This window comes from Paramormyrops kingsleyae, chromosome 19 (genome assembly GCF_048594095.1).
Source record: "Paramormyrops kingsleyae isolate MSU_618 chromosome 19, PKINGS_0.4, whole genome shotgun sequence".
NCBI lineage: Eukaryota > Metazoa > Chordata > Actinopteri > Osteoglossiformes > Mormyridae > Paramormyrops > Paramormyrops kingsleyae.
The window spans coordinates 10,027,047-10,034,797 of NC_132815.1; the positions used below are offsets into that span (position 1 = coordinate 10,027,047).

Here is a 7,751-nt window from a genome sequence, read left to right on the forward strand (position 1 = left end):
GATACCTTATTAAATCACAGAAAAACACATAACATAACATTAAAAACATAACATTAACAAAAAAAACATAGCATTATTATGTTGAATTTCTATATTGAATCCATGTATTTATTTATTTTGCATGAAATATACTTTAAATGTGTTATATGGTCCATAAAAACAAACATTATTATATAGAATAGCAAAACTAAGCATTTTGAATCATTTAAACATTGGAAGACATTATTTTGCCTAAATCTGATTGTATGACAAGCTCTTACGCAGTGTATTAAATAAGCAGCACCATCCTCGTGCAGATAACGTCACGTGACGCCTTCTTCGGAGCGCTATTTTGAAATAATAAACGAGATACAACATGCTGCTTGGTACTTAAATAATGGTATTATAAGTGAGCTGTAGCGTAGTAGAGAGAACGACAATACTTTTTTACATTTAAGTTACTTTAAGCTCTACAGAGTTGTAACGTTCGAGTATCGTAAGTAATCGTCAAATAGCCAATCCGTTGAAGCTATTCTCCTCATTTCTAGTTCGAAAATTATACGTAAGACATAATATATAGTTGTAGTTTGATATAACATCAATGTTTTGGTAAATTTATGCAGTTATCAACGGAAATTATACATATAAACAAAACCTCAGTGTAAAAGATGGCTAATGAAATCGCAATAGCCTATTAGCATTATTCTGACACAAAACATAACATGAGGTACTTCTTCATTAGGCCCATTAAACTCTCTGCTTGACATCTGCAGACTCTGAGACTGTCTTCAAAATCCTTAGCCATGTTTTAAGTGTTATGGACAATAATGCTACTATAATCACCCACTGTTATATTATAAGGGTGTGGTAATAATATATGTCACAATCTACACTGTAAATTAAAATCATTAAAGTTTCTTTTATTTGCAGGTGGATTCATGTTGAAGATTTCATGTAGTTTCAAGTATGTCTTTAAAATTTATTTTCAATGAGAAAAAAAAGGATTAATTGAAATTAAAGAATCAAGCGACAATGGATTTTTATTGATCCATTTATCTTCCATAACAGTCCATACAGTAGAGGGTCATAGTGATTTTTAGACATGTAAAATTCAATTTAATAATGTAAAAACATATTGATATGGTATTATGAATATTTCTTCTTACTTTGATTCTGTGCCAGACTGTGCCAAATATTGTTGGAATTCTATTTGCATTTCTAAATTCTATTTTATGCTTTTTAATTTTATCTGATTAAAAAGATTAAGGCATTATTTTTAAGGGTAATTGAGTATAAAAAAGTTTGTTATGGGACTGGAAAGCTCAGACAATAATTTTGTCTTTTATATTTTATGTTACAGATTGTTCACAATAGAATACAAAAGAGATGGAAGACTTAGATATAACAGAGAATAGTTATCTTAAATATGATTGTGGACCATCATTTCCTAAACGGTCAAAGTTACTTGCGCCTGAAAAATATCTTGAAAGCAAAAATACTATACCAGATTTTCCATTGCCAAGTTTTCATGGTTTTCCACTAGACTGTAACGATCAGCATCTTTTATTTCAAAATACCCTGCAAGATGAAACTTCCGAAGAACAGTATTTAATACAAAAAAGTATTAAATATCCTGGATGCAAATTTGGAACTGTAGAAGCAGCAGACTTTATTAACGAGAATTCAACTCAAATAAATAAGGTATCAGGCTTGAGCTTATATGTAGTAAATAACAATGCAAATATTTTTCAGGAATTAGAAACCAAAAAGCAAACGTTTCTGAGGGATATAGATGTGCCATATCTGTTTCCCTTTGGACGTGATACAGAAGATACTTCAGAAATAGTTAACAATAGGGCTGGCAGGAAAAACGAGACTTTCACAGTGGGAGATTTTGAAATGGGTTTACTAGAGCCTGATTATATTGTGACTCTGGATGAAGTGGAGCCAATCAGAAGGATGAACAAGCTCTCCAAATCTGGATGTGACAATAAGACCTCAGACCGTGCTTTTGAAAATGTCATTCTAAATGCAGCCATACCCAGTCTGGACAAAAGCTTTTCAGGGAGTCAAAGAGCCAAAGATGATAGGAAGCCTGATGTACATCAGTATAACATGACTGAAAAGTATCCAATGGTGAGCACATTGTTTAGTGACCACAGAAAATCTCTGCCATCTCTCATTGAGAATGATATGCTATGGAGTGTTTCAAAAATGGAGGAGCATGGATTACAGTACAAGGGAAATGGAGCTAGACTGAAGGCTGATAAGAAAGACATTGTAGAAATTAAATTGGAAGCAAAAGCTGAAGTTAACCATTGCAATGTGCATCCTGAGAGAACTGTGACTGAGACATCTTACCATATCAACAATGCTACTGAAACTCTTGATGTGGGATTAAGAAATAATTTAGAAAGCAAGGAAAGTGCAAACAGTGTGGATCTGCACTATGTTGTTAGAGCGCAATGGGATAATGCTTTTTGTACAGCTACGGAAAGTTTGTCTGAATGCACTGAACAGGCACCAGGAAAGGACTCTTGGAGCGAATCACAAATTCCAGATGATGCAATGAATGTAGCAAAAGTAACTGAGTCCCTCATCTACAGTGAAACTGGCATAATAGTACAAAATAAACCTGTTGCATCAGATTCTACTGTGGTGTTGATGGAGCATCGGTTTAAAAAAACACAGGAAAAAACATATTTGGATAAACATATTTTGTCAGACATAGTGACAATTAAAACAATCTCTGGTATCAATAAGAAAGATAAATTGGATGGTTTGTCCTTTGTGGAGAGATGTATAGTAAAAAATAGACAGCTTTTATTGTCAACACACAGAGATATAACTATTGACAAACATAAGGAAGGAGAGTTACTTGCTGCTGCCACTGCCAATGATGCAGTAGTACCTAAGTGGGATTCACGTCAAGGGAATGAACAAGAGAACAGTCTGAAGAACCATGTTCAGTTACCTGTGCCTTTCAGCTCTGACTTGGTTCCTGCAATTTTTGATTCCCACTTGACTCCTAAAACACCAATAGAATCCAGCCCTCTTCTCAACAAATCAACTGTCAGAGAATGTACCATAATGTTACAGTCTCGTTCTGAAGTAGCTCAGCCTTCACAAGAGGTTATTCAGAATCATACTAAGCCACTTGTAGATTTACATAAGACTAACACAGTTGCAGAAAATGAGTGTGTTATTTTTCAGGATGGATCCACCCTTTGCAGCATCAATAATAAGGGCTCCACTGAAAGTGTCCATTATGAAAAATCCCTAAACAATGACATCTTTGACATAAGGTTGGGGAAGCAGGTAGTCAGACAAGGTAGAACAGAACCGTTGGAAGGGAAAAATTGCATTTCAAAATCTGACGACAATGTCACACCTACATTTGAAGCTAAGGAAAACTTTGACTTGGTACAGAAGGGGCCACTTCAATTTCTAGAAAAACATACGGACACACATATGCTATTAAGACAGAAGCCTTGTAAAATGTTATTGATTAAAGGGCCTGAGGAGCAAGTCTCTGAGCAGCAAATTGACCCCATGTTGAGGAACCCTGTAGAGGAAAAGAAAGAAAGCACAGATAAAGAGATGAATAGCTGTAATATGACAGCTCTTAGAAGGCAGAAAAAAACTACACCTGACCGACATGGCTGTGAATATGAGCAGGAGGTGCCTTTGGAATGTGGCCATCTAACAACAGAGTTAGAAGATTCAATGTACTCCACTGTCAAGCATAAGGGTAAATATTAGTTGTGTTGTAAGAATTTTTGTCTGTGTGTATGATTAAATGTCTATGAACATTTATCTTGTTATATCCCTCTTGCAAGAAATAAATGCAGTGATCAATAGGTTTAAGATAATTTATCTTATAAATAAAATAAGATAAATTATATTGTAATATATTACATTGGGTATTGACAGTAGTTTTGACCAGCAAATGTCATATCCGTTTGGTGTGTTTTTATATGTTTACTCTTACAATTGTACTATATCTGATGAGGTTATTATGGAATTAAGAAATAGTTCAAACTACATCCAACCATTATTCAGGAACCATCATTGTTGATGGTCGGTATTATATTCTCTGTATCAGGATGCAAGAAGGTTTTGGATGAACGTAAAAAATGGACTCCTGCCTTCATATCTCTTGCCTCCTTTAATGGACAGAATCAAAGTAGGTGACGTTACTAAAATCTCATCTTATGTACGAATGATTAAACTATTTTAATGTTTAATGAGTGGTAATTACATTAGCTACTTAGTAATAATAAAATATAAATTAAAATTTGGCAAGTGAAGCCTTTTTTAACACAGTCTCTTACTTTATATTTCCTATTACATACTTTATAATTACCATCACTTTTGCTGTTACAAGTTATTAGAATTATATATTCAGACATATAAAATAGCTACAAATTCGATGACAAGAGCAAGTACCACAGGTGCTTTTTAAAACTGATATTGTTTTTGTCTCCAGTGTTGCCTGAACAGCCCAGAAGGCTGGAGCCTTTGAAGACTTGCAGTCGGCCAATAAGAGTCGGCCTTTCCAAGAGGGCCAAACCCAAGCAGCTTCACAGCTATCTAAAGTGAGGTACAGTTACCTATAGGTTTGACAGGCATACTGAGAAAATTGTGTGCGTTTAATGTTACTGGAATATTTCAGCCTTTGTTAGGGTAACACAACAGGGTAACAAAAGTTTTCTAATGGTTTTTACATAAGTTACTAACCCTGAGTACTTTTAATAGTTATTATATCAATTTGGAACAGTTATTTTTAAATATAAATGAGTTACTAGTTTGTAAGACGGCTGTTCAATGTTAGTTTTTTTAATGTATTTGTTTTTCTTTAGTAATATTTGGAACCATATTATCTGAAAAGCTGCATATTTAGAACATAATATTTACAGTCTCTTAATTAAAAAAGCAAGCAACAGAAAAATATATATATAATCCTTTTTGTTATGGATTTAATATTCTGGTGAAAATTATTATTTACACTATATTAAATGCAAAATTTGAAATAAATATTTGAATTTCAGTGACATACTTTATATGAAGTAGTTCATATTTGGTTAATATGATTTATTAATAACAACCATCTCCGAAGGCTCATTGAATAACTGTAGTAATTTAAAACAGATTTTCATTAACTATACATAGCATTTTTTTTTTTTTTTGAATGACATGGATTCCCCAGGCTGTACAAGAAGACACTAATTCACGCGCAAGGTATTGATTCTAGTTTAGCCTGACATATCAAAGTTTTTAGCAGACAACCTTGATGTGTCTTATAATCGTCAAAGGGACATTGGCATTGCTGTCTAATTTATTTCCAATAAATCACATAGTTTGGACAGTTGCTCAATTCTTTACAGTATATGATGGTCTCATTCATAAAAACAGCCTTTCTGTAGTATGTATTTCCTTGTTATTTCAGTGTGCATGATATTGTACCCTCAAGTTGGAAGAAACTATTAGATACTGATGCAAAATTCTGCGAGTTTAATGTTTAAGTTACTGTTAAGAGCGCATTAGTTGTATTAGACATGAGGAGCGAATACACAAATATATGATTGCATTCAACTCAATGATTGGACATGGAGATTCTGGAAATCTTGGTTGCAACCAAAATATAACCATCAATCTTTGGTTCTTACTGCTGCCTTAGGTTATGTTGAAATACAGCTAGTTTGCCTTATTTGTTCCAGTAAGAATAGAAGCCTCTGTTTAAGTCTTTATTTATTCCTGGGATTCTGGTCTTATTTATTTACTTATTTATAATTCACTTCATCTTTACATTAACTTGTCATCCTGTTGTCTATGTTCACTGTCTGCAGGAGCACATGCAAGCAAGCATTTCATTGTACACGGCACTCGTACCTTTACACATGACAATAAAAGAATTGAATTGAATTGAATTGAATTAACATGCAAGTGTACTACAGTATTTAAATAAAGGCAGAGGTTGTGGTGCCTTGAGGCAGCACTGACTAAGATTCTGCCAAAAGCACATACTGTATGCAGATGCACGATGCAGAACATAGTATCTGTTTCCAAAACCTGCTAGGGTGTCTCCTACAACTGATCTGGGGTGAATTTCCCGAAGTCTTCTTAACGCTATGTCGTTCGTAAGTTCTATCTTGTAACATAGAACTTGCGAACACCGTAGCGTTAAGAAGGCTTCAGGAAACTCACCTTTGGTGGTTATTCTCATTCTATTAATCTTAACCAAAAATACCAATATTAACAGTTGACGATCGTCACATTTTATTATTCCTGTGAACTACCCTTTAATATGTCGCTAAGTGCAAACTGTGGAATACTAATGAAACATTGTTGGTATAATTCAACTTTTTGGTTTCCCTACAATTACATTGCTTTGTTCCACTTGCTAATAGGGGGCTGGCCATGTCGCAATTTCATTTGATTTCCGCAAAACTCATATACTCAATATTCCACTCACAGAGGCTACTTTGATTTCTGATGCTATATAAAAATATACCAAATATTTTTAAAAAACTGAATGGATGGATCTTTAGACAAATGATTAAATTTACAAGCATAGTCCATCTGAATTTCCCTTTAATGTCTAAACACTAAACATTTTCATTTTGTTAAAACCTAGACTTTACAGGTAATGTTTATACACATAAGGAACTGTCCACATTTGCATTCTTTATAACATGAAAGGATCTGGCTAGTTTATGTAAATGAATTGTGAGCAATAACCTGCATACCTATAATATCTCAAAACAGAATATCCTGGAGAAAAATTATATCAAGGAAAACAATAGAGTGAATGTAAGTGTGAGAGCTACCTCCTGTTGTTCCCATTTGTCCCATATCTATTCATCTATCACATAATGTAGACAGGGGAAAAGCAAGAAACGCAGATACCCAGTAATGCTGAGACCAAAAAAAGGCAGCTGTTTTCCTTGCCTGTGCTCTGGAGTTTATCAACATCCTACTTGATTTGGCTCACGTCATGTTTTTATGTGTCAGTGTGTTTGTAACTGAAATTCACTGCTTCTAGAACATGAAAAGAAAATAATTTTGTAAATGGAGTGAGAGGACTTCAGAGACTTTCTGGGAGCCAGAAGGTTTGTCTGGCTTTTGAAGCTTTAAAAAAAAAAAAAGGGGATTTCCGTTGACGCTGTCTAAGTATAATTAATTTACATCGCTGGATGACGATGAGGTTTTGTAATTGTGACATGTAATTCAGGCCTTGTGTTTCGGTACAAAAACTGTGTAGATGAGCAGATGGGAGCTTCACTCTATACACTTGCCGATCAGTTTTAATTGCCTGCTTTTAATGTGCAAACAAACGCTGACTCTATTAAAGGTAAAATATTTAATTTGTATTTTATACCATTTGTTGCTATGTTTCACTTAATACACTCTGACTTTCAAGACAGTATCAGCGATTTATTTACAGCTTTTTTTGCCAATAAAATTGTGAATTATACATTTTTTTGTATGTCTTCATTTTTTGAATACCCATCCCTTTTCTGGCCTAAAAAGTTGTTTGAATGCAATCCTGCGAAGGTGTTGTGTATGGTAATAACACTTACAGATCAACAACACTCTTCATCACTCCCACAGATCTAGACTGCAGAACTCAAGGGATGCAAATTAATTTTGTGTGATGGTTTTGATCAGTGCACTGTGTGCTATTTCACAAAGCTTCTTAGTCCTTTGAAGATAAACCAAAGACAAATCATGACATAGTTCTATATTTATTTCAATATGGAAATAGAAAT

At 34.0% G+C, this 7,751-nt stretch overlaps 1 non-coding gene across 2 annotated transcripts; it reads left to right on the forward strand.

The window, feature by feature from the left end:
• Positions 1-300: 300 nt before the first annotated feature.
• On the forward strand, positions 301-5,016 carry LOC111856551 (uncharacterized). 2 transcript variants are annotated; one of them, XR_011984053.1, is made up of 5 exons: positions 301-365; positions 910-943; positions 1,340-3,730; positions 4,085-4,165; positions 4,469-5,016. It is a non-coding gene; the product is annotated as an uncharacterized protein (transcript). The 2 variants fall into 2 exon arrangements; XR_011984052.1 differs by having other exon boundaries at positions 308-475.
• Positions 5,017-7,751: the final 2,735 nt, after the last annotated feature.